Here is a 14,722-nt window from a genome sequence, read left to right as displayed (position 1 = left end):
GTGAATTTGGAACACAATGACCTATCTTTGGATAGAATCATTGTTTCATAAAGTCACACACAATCTAAATACTAAATTTCAATCTTAACATGGTTTAAGAAACCCTCAATCAATAAAACTCAAATCACTTTGGTGATAACCAGAGTGAGTTGATTGAAATCTTTTGTCGTAAATTTATTTAAAATATGTCATAATACAAATAAAGTGCACACATTCATAATCTCATGCTTAACTAATCATGGATAACTCAAAAAATAACAGAAAATATACCTTATATCATATTAAAATTACCAAAAGGTATGAGATCAATGACAAAGATGTGTATTAGATATTATCGATAAAACCAATTAAGGTCTTAAAATGGCCTAAACGGGTCCTTAAAGACCCTAAACCGATCACAAAAACCTTGAAATGGCTTAGAAAACCATTGAAATTGTCAGAAAAACCCCCAAACCGGTCACACGAGGCCCAAACTGGTTTTATAAACCATTGAACTAGTCCCAAAAGGATCAAACTGATCCCCTCAAAAAACTAGGACTGGTTTCAAAATGCTTGAACCAGTCTCACAAACTACTGAACCAGTTTTCAAGATGCCTGAATTGGTTCTAAAATGTCTAAACCAGTTTCAAAAAACCCATAATCGGTCTCAGGAACCCTGAGTCGGTCCAAGAAGGACCATAACAGTTCCTAGACCGGTTGTGTCCTTAATAGGTTAAGTAGTCAATTCTGGACCTGATCCAACCCATGGTTAGTGACTCGATCCATTCAAGAATAGTAATAGGTCCTGGATCGGGTCTCAATTGGTCGGGACCAGACCCGATCCACCCAAAACCCCAATGGGTCTGGGTTTCAGACCAGGTCGGACTTAGACCCAGTCCATTTGGAACCCTCAATAGGTTTGGGTCTCACACCGGGTCTGACCGGGTCAAACTCAGACCCGGTCCACCCGAAACCCTAACAGGTCTAGGTCCTGGACCAGATCTCACTGTATCGATCACAGACCCGATCCTTTAAATGGGTCTGAGTTGGGTGCAGACTAGATCCAACGGATCCCTCGAATGGGTCTAAGCTTGAATTGGGTCCTGTCGAGTTAGGTGCAGATTTGATCCACCCGAACCCATTAATGGTTCTAATAATGCTCTTTTTGAAATACAACATGATAGAGATCTCAAATGACGACGAGGTTTAAACGAAAGTTGATCAAAATTTAATTGCGAACAAATTTCATTTCGATGTCATTGTCAAATTTCATTTCGGTTCTGAAAAATGCAAATCAAGGTGTCAGACTGTACATGTATAGATTTCTACCAGAATTTTATACAACCATCGAAAAACATGTTGGAATCCCTCCACACAACTCTGATGATGCTCAAATCACTCAGACAAGATCCTCACATGCAATGAGTCAAGTGGGAGAATGTTGAACATTTCAGATTGGGTCCTATCATGTGTGACTCGGTTTAACACAAAACACTCTTAATAAAGGCATTAGTGAGGAGGGGGTTACGTGAATGCGAAGGGTTCACATACATGAATGCTATGCATGTAACCCCCCACTCTCCTCTCACTATAAATTGAGGCATGGTTGCTTGATGAGTGCAATCAAGGTATTGTCTTTCTCTTATTTGGGTTCAGGATATGGCTCATCATCGACTTGATGGCTTGGACTCATCGTGGGCGTCAATAGGTTGAGGAGAACGTTGAGCACTCGTGTCAATGCTCCCTTCGGCCATTTCCATAATACCGGATACCGGTATGTGTTTTATTTTCATATTCCCGTTGTTTACTTCAACAGAGTACGCACCAAAATAAAGTACTAGTATCTAAATAATCATCAATAATGTTTTGTTCATATACTATTATAAGATGTTTACCTTAATGACCTGCTCCTTTGCCTTTCCTTTTTCTTTCGCACCGTTGTTTGGCTTCTTTCCCATTATATCTGCATAACATGTCCTGACCAATACAATCAATATTAATTATGAATAACCGCAAAACATTACATGGTAAACTAAATAATCAACATAATGCTAGTAAACATCATACCTTTTGTGGATCCATCGACAAAGAAAAAAAAGAGAAAGAAACCCATCAACCATAGGGTCATTTAGAAAATGAATTGAGAAAAGTCAATGAAAGAACTTGAATAGGGACATAGTAGCCATGAGTCCAGAGAGCAGGGTGCAAAAAGTACCTTTTTCGATCGTTGTCTCGCCAGAAAATGAATTGAGAAAAGTCGTTGGAAAGGACACTACGACTGTGGCAGAGAGCAGGGTGCGAATAGTGTCATTTCAAGGTTAGATTGGCAACAATAACTGTCCCTAGAAGGACATATCACCAATCGAGTTTCTTTGTCCAAAGGAGTCTCGCTGAGGAAGTGATAGTAGCTATGTGTCCCTTGATGATTACAATCTGCCATAAAAGAGTGTTGACATCCATTGTGCATAGTGTCTCAATGTGTTCGCTTAAGTTGATACAACATCATTCACTAAAAAATAGGGTTTCCAAATTTTCCTAAGACCCCCATTTGTCTTGTTCATGTCATGTATCTCCTTTATTTTTCCAATGCGCCATTAAGCAAGGACAAGTTTGTGCATACACTAGAGTCTCACTAAATAAGTGAGAATATCTCATTGTAGTTTTTGAGGAATTGCATAATAGGATTAGTGTTACAATTTGCTAATAAGGGGACGAGTTTCACGATCCTTGGCGCATCAATGACATTGAGTGTCACCGTTTTATCTTAAAAAGGGGTGGTGTTCGCCATTGCTATTGAGCAATGTAAGCATGCTTACAATGCAAGAGGCATGTCTTAGTGCAAAGGAGTGTCATTGGGTATAGCGAGAATATCTCATTGTCGCCTTTGAGGAGCTACTTGTCAAGACTGCTCATGACTAGTGTGGACATCCCTTGTGCAAAAGCAAAGCTTAGTGTCACCATGTGGGCCTCAAAAGGTGGGATGTTTGTCTTTTCTAATGAGCATGATAAGCATGCGTACATTTAAATAGGATTGTCGCTAGGGAAATTTTGCTTAATCTGACGTAAGCCATATGCAACAGTTGGCAAAGGAAATAAGTGACACTCCAGCTAACTTAAGCCATGTACAATCGTGCATTCTCAAATTCATATTTTGAAAGGAAAAAAGAGGAAAACCCCAAATGATTTAGATTGAAAAAGCTGAAAACTAATTTTATAAGACACAAGAGAATGTGGGGTTCACTCTTTAAGTAGTGTGTCTTTCTTCCTCTAGTTAGCAGAGATTAATCACTCCATAAACTTCATAATCTTCAATGGTTGGCTTTACCTTGAAAGTGATTTGTACCTCGAATGCAGATCTAAAAAGGTGAGGTTGATGGTGTAGAGCATCATCAATGGTCAAAAAGTAGAAAATAAGGACAAATATATGAAATTAGAGACAAACCCACTCTAAATAAATAAAACAAAAATAAAAAACAAATGAACTTACCATAGGCTTAAGTAGCCCTCCTAAGATGACTTCAATAAGGGACGAATTCAATACCACCACCATAAGGCATAGAGTCATGAAGGTTCGAATCCAGATGAATGGATCCTAGGACAGGTGATCTAGACTTAGATTTGACATGTAGGTTTAGTAGGGAGAGGGTATCGAGACTAAATTGGGTGCTCACAACAACACTCTCACGCTCAAGATCTAGATGCTGAATTAGGGAGCCTAGGCCTCTATATATAGATTTTTTTAATAGATTTGGATCTAAATTCAAGAGTTTTTAGATATAAGGATCCATATCCATCATTTGATGATATGACATGACCCTATTGGTTCGAGTTTTGAAGGTCTCTTTCTAATTGATCAAAGTTACCTTGCTTAGATGCTAAGGTTTTTGGGATAAGAAGATAGATAGGGTGAATTTTTAAGATTTCAAAATGAAGGCTAGGTTCATTGTATAGAGTTTTTAAGAGTTAAGGATAAGAATGAGAAGTTTCTAGAGGTTCAACAACACTAAAGAAGTGCTAATGCTACTCCAAAATGCTAACAACATATAAGGGTTTTTCTAACGACAATTCATGATTTTTTTATGTTGTTAATGACACTTCTAAGATTTTCTAATGACACATAGCGCTAATGAAAATTCAAATCCAAACAACAATTCAAGGATTGTCGTTAGTAGACGGGTTGAACGGCATCAACACGTTAAGTTGTTTCATCCATAACTTCTTATCTGCATGTCAGATCAAGGTGATTTTTTAGGCATTGGAAAGATAACGTCATTTAATTCAATTCATCATTTAAATCAAATTCATTTCTTTTAGAGGATAAAAATGCATTTAAAGTAAGTCCTACCTAAAAAAATAAGATTTTTATTGAACAGGTCACCTTGTTTTGGTCATAACTTTCTATTTAAATGTCACATTGACCTTTTTTTTTGAAAGGTGAAATCCTCTAATTTTATTCATATTTTGGTCAAAAACTTTAAGGATATTATTTAAAAGAACAAAAAATGAATTTAAAGTTATAATAACTCCAAGATAAGCCAAAGACACTAGATTTTGGCACATGACTTCTAACATGAAATGATTTGGTCGAAATTGGGGTGTCTACATATGCCTTCTTTATTGTCAAGCCTACGAAGCTTTTCTAAAAAATATAGTAAAAAAATAAAGAGACGGCTAGTTATGTGTTCTATAGCTAAAGGCATATAGGTAACTTCACGTAAGGGTCTCTCTATGACGCTCTTCTATATGAGTAGAGAGGTCTTGGTTGAATGGCATTGCATTTATTGAGTGAGGTCAAATGAATGACAAAATAAGTTTTTTGTCATGTAAGATTGCACAGAAGACGGTTGACAAGTTTTTCAAAAGGCGATGTCTTCTTGAAAAAGAGTAAAGCTTAGGGGAAAAGCATCAGGATATGATGAAGACATCTTGAATATAACATGAACATATTTGGTCCAGACACTTATAGATTGAAGTGGTTAATATGCTCATCAAATTAGTATTGGATTGCCCCATCAATTTGTGGGACAACCTATGGACCTAATGTCTATCTATCTACAGGATGATCATAAAATAAGACTTGGTAAGTTTTCTGATGGGACAATTGGATTAGGATAACACTCTACTAGATAAAGACCAAGTCCAATGACAATTCAGGTATAATGATCCAAAAGGTAATTGGATTCAAATTGAATCTATGATCTAAATGACAAATGAATCCAAATTGGGTCCAGATGACCATTCAGGTAGGATTTGGATCTAGATCAGACCCGTTTTAACATAAAAATTTATTTTGGCCATAACTTTTAATCTGACAGTCTGTTTAATGTGATTTTTGGCTCGTTGAAAGCTTATGACCTCTATTTTAATTCATATTTTAAGTACAATCTTGAAAATATAAATTTATTAGCCAAAAATGCAATTGAGGTTTAAGAAGGCTTAAAACTCTTTAACTCCAACAGGGAGATTTTAACAAAAGGTATTTTGGTCAAAAATGGGTTGTCTATATATATTCCTCTTTGACATTAAGCATGCAAAGCTCGATCATTGACAAAAAAGTAGACACACCAATTTTGAAAACACAAAAGACATTTTATAGAAAAGTTTGATGATCATCATAAGACCTTATCAAAGACTAGAGAATTTTGGAATTAAGTGCATTCCTTAGCTTTAGGTGTGTACATGGCTACATGCAAGGATCTCCTAGGCTCTTTATCTATTGACTAAAGGTCTTGTGGAGACAGCATCTTGTCCCACACAAGTGTCTATTTGGATATTCACCTATTGATTGAAGGTATTGTCGAGTCAGTTTGGAATACGAGGCAAGTTCCTGTAAGTGCAAAATTGAACGACAAAGATGGTAGACAATTTTTGAGATATAAGATTGCTTTAGAAAGAGACAAGGTGAAAGACAAAGTTTTCTTGAAAATGCATAGGCTATTGGACTAAAAGAATCATTTAGAAATTATTTTTCAACAAGTAAAACATGCATTTGGATGAATTATATTTGTGCATTCACCTGGTTGGGTAGCAAACTACTCCAGCAGTCTATAGGACATCATATGTTAGGACCTAATGTTCAACTATTTAAGTTTAGAAAATCCTAAGTTAGGATGGGGTAAGGCTTACATAATGGGGTCATTGGATTCTTAAGAACTATGTCAACTACAAAAAAAAACATGTTAGTAACATGCAATAAATGCAAGAAATTGAATAATGCATGAAATATGCCTTAAGAGATGCATGGAGGATTCAAAGAAAATTTTGAACATGCATACAAGTTCAAAATATGCATAAGATTGAATGGAATATGCAAGAAGTTTAACATAGAGCTCTTATGCATGAAAGATGAATACATAAAATGGCATTTCTTTTAATGTTGGTCTAAACCTCTTTGGGTAATGATATCAAAGATCATACCCTTTACTTTTGACCCTTTTCTTTATTGTTTTTTAAAAAATGCTACAAAGAATTTTTTTTTACTGCTTCTAAGTTTTTGTAAAATGATAAGTATAAGAAGTACAAGAAAAAATACTCATGCACATTCTCTCCTTAACAAAGGCTAAAATCACATCTTGAGACTGCTCAAGTGCTTATATAGGGTTTACAAGATGCAAGATTCGTCTTGATGATTTTTTTTTCCATTGACATGCAAGATATAGGAAGTGGACAATGATTGACACTAGAAATGTAACCCCTAGGTATAAGGTTCTCATGATGTATGCTTGACACACTATTGACTCATGATCTACATGATATGATTTTTGTTATGCATCTAACATAAAATACATGCATGCATGTTGTTTTTGGGTAATGAGTGAGCAAGCTTGAGTGAGAATAAGTGTGCAATGCTTCAAGACCATGTTTCAGACTTATCCATCCCAAAACTTTATAAAAAAATTTGAAAAAACAAATTTGTGTATGCAAAAAGTGTGTTTCTTTCATCCTTATTCAATGTGTTTTTAGTCTATGTTGACTTTGAAATTTAGTTATTTTCATCTTCTTTCACCTTTCGATGTTATCACGGGTAAGGAAACTAGCTTGGCTTCAATGTCATCCTTCTTATTGATCCTAATGAAAACTCAAAGATCACTAGTCATAGGTGTTCTCAGTTAGGATCCATAGCACTATGACCAGGTGATAACTGTAGGGGGAACCACCAAGCCTAGGGGTATGACAAGGTATTTTTTAAATTTTTGATACATGATTTTCAAATATTGACACTTCTTTGGCCTTATTCACCTCTTAGCTAGTTTGGCTACTAGATGGAGTTCACCCTAGGCTAGTGACTAGGGATTCTGTGGGACCAACCAATGGAGGGGTGAGAAACAAGGTCAAGCAAGAGGTGACTTAATCCTGATCTTAGGCTTATAGAGTCGGTTATCTAAGGAAGTCTTGTATGGTCTTAAATCCAGCACTTGAGAATATCAAGTTATAAATTTCTACAATTCGCTTATAGAGATTCTCTATTAGCCTACAATGATTTTGATAACTCTGCTTTATCGCTAATTTTTATTTCTTTAGGATAACTTTTTCATCAAGATTTCATGCTTTTATGATTTCTTTCTCATCTCATCTTCTTGAAAGACATTTTCTCAAGGCAAGGAGGTATCTTTTTTTTTACGTTTTTTAAAATATATCCAATCTAACAATAAAACTTTTTCAAATACATTGCATTTATTGGATCGAATAATACAACTCTGTTGGAATTGATTAACCATTATGCATTCTCGGGTAGGACTTGCTTGACAATGTAGGGCTCTTCCCAGTTTTGATGTCACCTTCTCAAGTGATAAGGTTTAGTATGGTAAACAAATTTCAAGACTATCTCATTGACTTGAAAGAATCACTTAATCACATGCTTGGCATAGTATCTTTTAATTCTTATCTTGTATTCCTTATTGTGTTAGGTTGGCAGGAGTTGCTTCTCATCTAAGAGATCTAGTTCAGCCAATTGAAGTTCTTGTTGGGCTTCTAAAGGCATCTCTAGAGCAACGACTATCTTGGGTGAGGGTAACTGCACTTGCAGATGTAGCACAACCTAACTCCCATATACTAACTCAAATGGAGTGGCATTGGTATGTGTGTGGATGGTGGCACAATATGCAAGCAATGCATTATGCAACTTTTCATGCTAATCCTGACCAATTTTTATGATTCTCTCAATGATGTGAATGTTGGTTTTGGTTGTAGCTTCTGCCTACTAACCATTGCCTTGGGGTAATAGGGGGTCGAGAAATGATGGTTGTATCAAACTTCTTACACATCTTTCTAACTCTCATGTTCTTAAATTGAGAACCATTGTCACTCACATGATCATTGGGTACACCAAAATGACACACTATGTTCTTATAAATGAATATAGCTACATGCTAACCTTCTACTCAGGTTAAGGTGATAACTTTGACCCATTTGGTGAAGTACTCAGTAGCCCCTAAGATGTAGTGATGGGACCTATGACATCAAAAGCCCATATAAAAAATGGCCAAGGAGATGTAACAGAATGCAATGCAGATGAAGATGCATGAATGACATCAACATGTTCCTAATGTTCTTTACATTTTCTTATATGACAGTAACGATCATGATCCATGGTTAACCAGTAGTATCATGCCCTTAAGATTCTCTTGACCATCATGTGGATGCCAATGTGTCTCCAAAAAATACCTCCATGAAATTCTTCTAGAACTTTTCAGACCTCCTCTTCATCTAAGTACCTAAGAAACTCACTATTGTAACTCTTTTGATAGAGAACACCACCAAGAATGTAATACTTTGGGACAATCTCTTAATGACTTTCTTATCTCTAGGATGGGTATTCTCAGAAAAGGTTCAATTTTCTAAGCAATTCTTGATATCATAGAACCAAGGTTTCACATCTTTTGGAGCTTGATAATTGACCTCTTACGAACTTGTTTTTTCTCTAATCATGGGCTGGTTTTCTAGTCTGTTAATGAAAATTGATGTTTGATCTTGCCTCTGCTCCATTTTAACAATGGAAGCAAGGTTCATCAGACTGCGAGCAAATTGGTTGCTATCTCTTTCAATACGCAAGAATTCATATGATTCAAACTTTTTTACCAACTTCGAGATCATTTTTGCATAGGAAGTCAATTTCTCATGCTTAGTTTTCTATACTTTCATGACTTGTTAGATTACCAAGATCGAATCACCTCAGATATGAATATTTTTTGTAACGCCTCAAGATTTTTAATTCATAAAACAAGTGAAAATTAAACTTTTTTGTTTTAAATTGTCAGCAAAAACCTTTTTAAACTTTAGTTTAAACCTCAAGCGGGTTACGTTCCACACAATAATGATAAGACTGAATTTACTATATCCAAATTCAGCTTTTGAGAAAGAAAAATGACTGGCTCTTGACATCACTGTAGCATCCCGCATCAACTCCATAGTTATACATCACACTTCACCTGAAAACCTATAAAAAATTTAGACTCATGAAAGCATGGTAGGTTTACACCAAAACACATAGTGATTGTACAAAGTTAATACATTTATCACATATTGATGATATAAATTGATCGGATAAACATGATGCATTCATTTGCAAAGTAACTAAGTAGGCATGATGTGTTATTTAATATATACATTTCACTCATAATCTCATTCCATAATCTATTGTCAATAAGGTAATGATTTTAAGTTCATCATGTAATTATGTTGCATCGAATTACATAAAGCCAAATCCATATTTTCTACAATGTCCATCTTTACAAGCTCATATGATGATTACAATCCATCATAACCATTATATTTAACATGTTCGTCCTCATAGAAAATCTTTGTATCTTAAAAACAAGTTCTCTACCAGATTACCTAGTCTTGGACATGCACATCCTCACAAAGATTTTACTGCTCTAGCTGGATTACTTGATCTTGGACATGTTCGTCCTCACAGAGATTTACAGCACTAGTCGGGTGACCTGATCTTGTACATGTACATCCTCACAGAGATTATCCTCTGAGAAACTATTCATCAATGGGTTACCTGCTCTTGAAACTTTATCAAGTGCATTCTATCATAATAAACACAATTAACCGCACACAAGGTCAATAGCCACCAATTCGAGCACATGCACGTATAAATTCAATTAACCAAAACAAAATTATCGGTCACCACTTTGGGGCACCAACACATATCAATTCAGATATCACATCATATCATAACATTGCATTTCATATTATTCATACGTTCATAAATTGAACATCGAAGCATGCATATTTACATCCTATAATTTTATGCCTGTGTATTTCATAATATAAAACATCTAAACCACAAGCATACGTATTTTCTATGTGCATCATTCATGTCATGCACAAGTTATCAAAACATGCATTTTCAGTATTATATATATATATATATTCATCATTTACGTATTTTTTACGTAGTTTTAAATCTTGCATATACATATACATGTATTTTAATAATGTATAACTATCAAATAATTAGCGTAAAACTCTATACTCTCATGCATGTATTAGAATCGAACAAACACCTGAGTTAGTGTAGATTTTTTTCTACCTCGAAATGTGCAAGGCTAGTGTATGTTCATCAATGATGAGAATGTAGTGGAGTAAGTTCGTGTGCCTCAGGTCTCATGTCAAGTATGGTAACTTGAGCAAGTCTGACGACTGTGGCAATGGAGCAACATGACACGTATCGAGAGTGGTAGCATGGAAGTCTACTCCACGGCAGGGAGGGTCAACCTCTTGCAAAGAGAGAGATATATATAGAGAGAGAGAGGGTGGACATGGGAGGAAAACTCATGGGGGTTCGGTTGGTGAGTGACTTTTGCTCACCGAAAGAGGACTGAGTAAGGGTGGCCACAATGAACCACTATGAGAGAGTGAGATATGAAAAAGAGAGAGGGTATGAGTCATTTTATAGGCAAGAGAGGGAGAGAAAACAAGGTGTGAAAAATCATGAGAAGAAAACCATGGGTTATAAAAACATGGGGTTTGGGGTTTGGTTTTAGATTTGGTGAGACTCATTCGGGTCTTATCAAATCCAACATATATATATATATATATTATATTTAATATGATTCTTTTCGGTCCCAAATGGACCCAAATCATTTTTTCTTTAGTCAGATCCATTTGGAGCTCAAATGGATCCAAATCATGATTTAGTATTAGTGAGATTCATTTGGGTCTCAAATGGATCCAAAATCTTGTTTACCTTTGGAAGATCCGTTTGGGTCTTCAGTAGATTAAAATCCTTAGAAAGACCTATTTGGGTCTCGGATAGATCCAAAATTCTTCTATATCCTATTTAAGCCCCAATACAGGTCTAAACCCTACCCAAACCCATTTGGCTTGACCCAAATCATCCGAATATCCAAATATGTATATCTTAAGATCCAATGAATTTAATGTGTGGGTTGATCATCTTGGATCTCTACTGAAGTTTAGATCCAAATACCTCATATAGAACCTCATCAATCCCAATTAAAATTGCTAATTAACAATAATTTATCGTAAATAAGAATAACTCTTTAAATAATTAAAATTCTTTAGTGTAGATCGATATCTAACTAGGTAAAACCCTCTATATTTTATTAAAATATTTAATAAAATTTCTGGATATTACATTGTTAACTCCTAATTCAATCAGACTTTTTAGTCCTTGGATCAAGGCTTCATACTCTGCTATGTTGTTGGTGCACATGAAATCTAATTTAAAGGCACATGGGATCTTTTTTTTATCAGGAGTGATAATCACAAATCCAATCTCAAATCCATTGACATTTTGAGACCCATCAAAGTATAATTGGCAGGCTAGCGCTTTTTCTTTCACTGCCAAGATTTTTCATCAAGAAAATCATCATTCACTCTAGTTTTCTTATCTATGGGTAAGTTTACTAGGTGATCAACTATTGCTTGTTCCTTAATCGACTTCTGGGAGATGTATTTCAAGTCAAATTCCATAAGTAGAACTTTTCATCTTACAATTCCTCCGATAAGGGCTGGTTTTTAAAGACATACTTGATTGAATCAAGCCTAGACAGGATTCTAACATCACACGCTAGCATATAATGTCTCAATTTTTGAGTCACCCAAATAAGAGCTAGACATGTTTTCTCTAACCTATTATATTTTTTCACATTCTACAAAGGTCTTGTTGATATAATAGATGACATATTTTGTCTTCTTATTATCTTCATGTTGAGAAAGTAAACATCCTAGTGCTAGATCATTGATAGATAAATACATGAGCAAAGGTTTTCCTATGACTAGGAGTTTCAAAACAGGTGAATTAAAGCGATATTGCTTGAGTCTATCAAAAGATTTTTGGTATTCTTCATCCCAGAAAAACTCAACATCTTTTCTTAAGAGCCTATTGAAGGGTTCACATCTAGTGGCTTGGTTGGATATGAATTTCCTAATAGCCTAAATTTTTCCTTGGAGGCCCCTCAATTGCTTGAGGTTCATGGGCGGAGGCATGTCCACTATGACTTTGATCTTGGTAGGTTATATCTCGATACCATGTTTGCTCATAATGAAACCAAGGAGTTTGCCCAACTCGACACCAAAGACACATTCTTGGGGATTTATCTTGAGTTTGCATTTTCTCAGATACTCGAAAACCCTTCTTTGTAAATCAAGATGATTACCTCTAGTCTTAGACTTGACCAGAATATTGTTGACATAGACTTCTATGCAATCATGGATTTGGTCATGAAAGATAATAACTATGGCTTTTTGCTTGTTTGTCCCTGCATTTTTGAGACATAAGGGCTTGATAGTGTAGTAGAAGGTGCCTCAGGGGTTATGAATGAGGTTTTTGGCTGGTTAGCTATAACTGACTTGATTTGGTTGTATCTTAAGAAATCGTCTATGAATGAGAACATTCTATGCCCTGCGGTGCTATCTACTATAAGGTCAATATTAGGTAGAGGAAATCATCCTTGGGTGTAGCCTTATTGAGGTCCATAAAATCAATGACTCTGACTTTGCCATTAAGTTTAAGGATAGTAACAATATTGGCTAACCATTTAAGGCAACCTATGGCTCTTATGAACCCTACTTTGAGCATGCCTTCTAGACTGACTTTGACTTAGAACACTGCTCTCTGGTCAATCTTTCTAAGCTTTTGTTTGATGGGCTTTGATTTAGGATGCAGGATAAGGTGGTGTTTGTCAAGTTCTAGATCCAAACCCAGCATATCTTGGTATGACCATGCAAACACACTCTTATACTAGATTAAGAACTCTACTAAGGTTTTTCTTTCTTCTAGACTCAGCGGAGCTCCTATCCTAACTACTTGAGGGTTTTCTGGGATGCTTAGATTGACTTTTATACTTTCTTCCTTAACTATCGAAGAAGGATTCTCTTGCCTTTCGAAAATTCAAACGTGTGTCAGGCACAACGGGGTAGTGAGCAAATTCAAAAAATTAAGAAGGCCCTCGAGGAGGACCCAAGTAGTTGCCCTCACTACTATGTGAAAGGAGACTTAGTCTTCTATAAGATGTGATTTTTTGCTCCCAAGTGATGTAGAGATCATCCTGGATCTCCTCCATTACTACCATTTGTCCTCAATAGGCGAACATGAAGGAGTTTTTAAAACTCAATGGATCAAAGGAAAATTTTATTGACCCAAGATGAAGGAGCAAGTGGTGAAGTACATTCGTGAGTGCCTTGTGTACCAAGCCAACAAGTACAAAGCAAACAAATCCCTTGGTTGTCTTTATCCTTTGCCCATTTAAGAGCATGCATGGTCCAACATATCCATGGACTTCATGAAAGTATTGCATCCTTCCAACCGCAAGAAAGTTATTTATGTAGTAGTGGATAGGTTAACCAAGTTTTCTCACTTCATGACCTTACCCAGCAAGTATTTCACTCAAACCATTGTCAAAACCTTTTACCAACATGTCGGTAATCTATATGGGATATCTAAGTCCATAGTGTGACCCTGACTTCCTCTTCACCATCCACTTTTGAAAAGAATAATTCACCTTAGTAGGAACTAAAATAAGATTTAACACAGCCTACCACATATAAATCAATGGTCAAAATAAGGTTGTAAACCACACCGTGGAAACCTACCTTCAGTGTTTCACCCAAGACCTAAATCATGCACCGAATACCTTCCCTGAGTCGAGTGATCTTACAATATCTCACATCACTCCTCCATTAGGATGACCATATATGGAGCCTTGTATTGTCAAACCCCACCCAAAACCTTAGCCTATGAAGGAGGCAATGCCAAAGCTATTAAGGTAGACCAATAGTTGAAACAAAATGATGAGATACTGCAGGAACTAAAGGACAACTTTGCTAGGGCACATAATAGAATGAAATGGGTGTATAACAAGAATAGGAAGGACCAAGAATTCCAACCGAAGGATTGAATGTGGTTAAAAAAAAGAACCAAGGGATAAGCATAGATCAAGAAGGACAACCATAAGTTTTCACCTTGTTACCATGGCCCGTACCAAGTCATTGAATGAATTGGACTAGCGGCATACAAACTCTGGTTACCACCATCTACCCATATCTATCTTGTATTCCATGTATCAAAGTTAAAATCACACCATGGGAACCTCCTTGTTGGAATGTCAGTTGTACCAAAAAGCATAGAAACTAGGAAGTCAATGTGGATTCTCAAAACCAAAAAATTGCTAATCAATGATCAGAAACTTAAGCACCTCATGGAGTGGAATGGCAATGGAACACCAACTTGGAAATTTGATTACACTCTCTAGAACTGCTATCTTGGCTT

This window comes from Nuphar pumila, chromosome 3 (genome assembly GCF_984573655.1).
Source record: "Nuphar pumila chromosome 3, dmNupPumi1.hap1.1, whole genome shotgun sequence".
NCBI classification, from domain to species: Eukaryota; Viridiplantae; Streptophyta; class Magnoliopsida; order Nymphaeales; family Nymphaeaceae; genus Nuphar; species Nuphar pumila.
The sequence above is the reverse complement of the archived record's forward strand: the minus strand, read 5'-3'. Positions refer to the sequence as shown.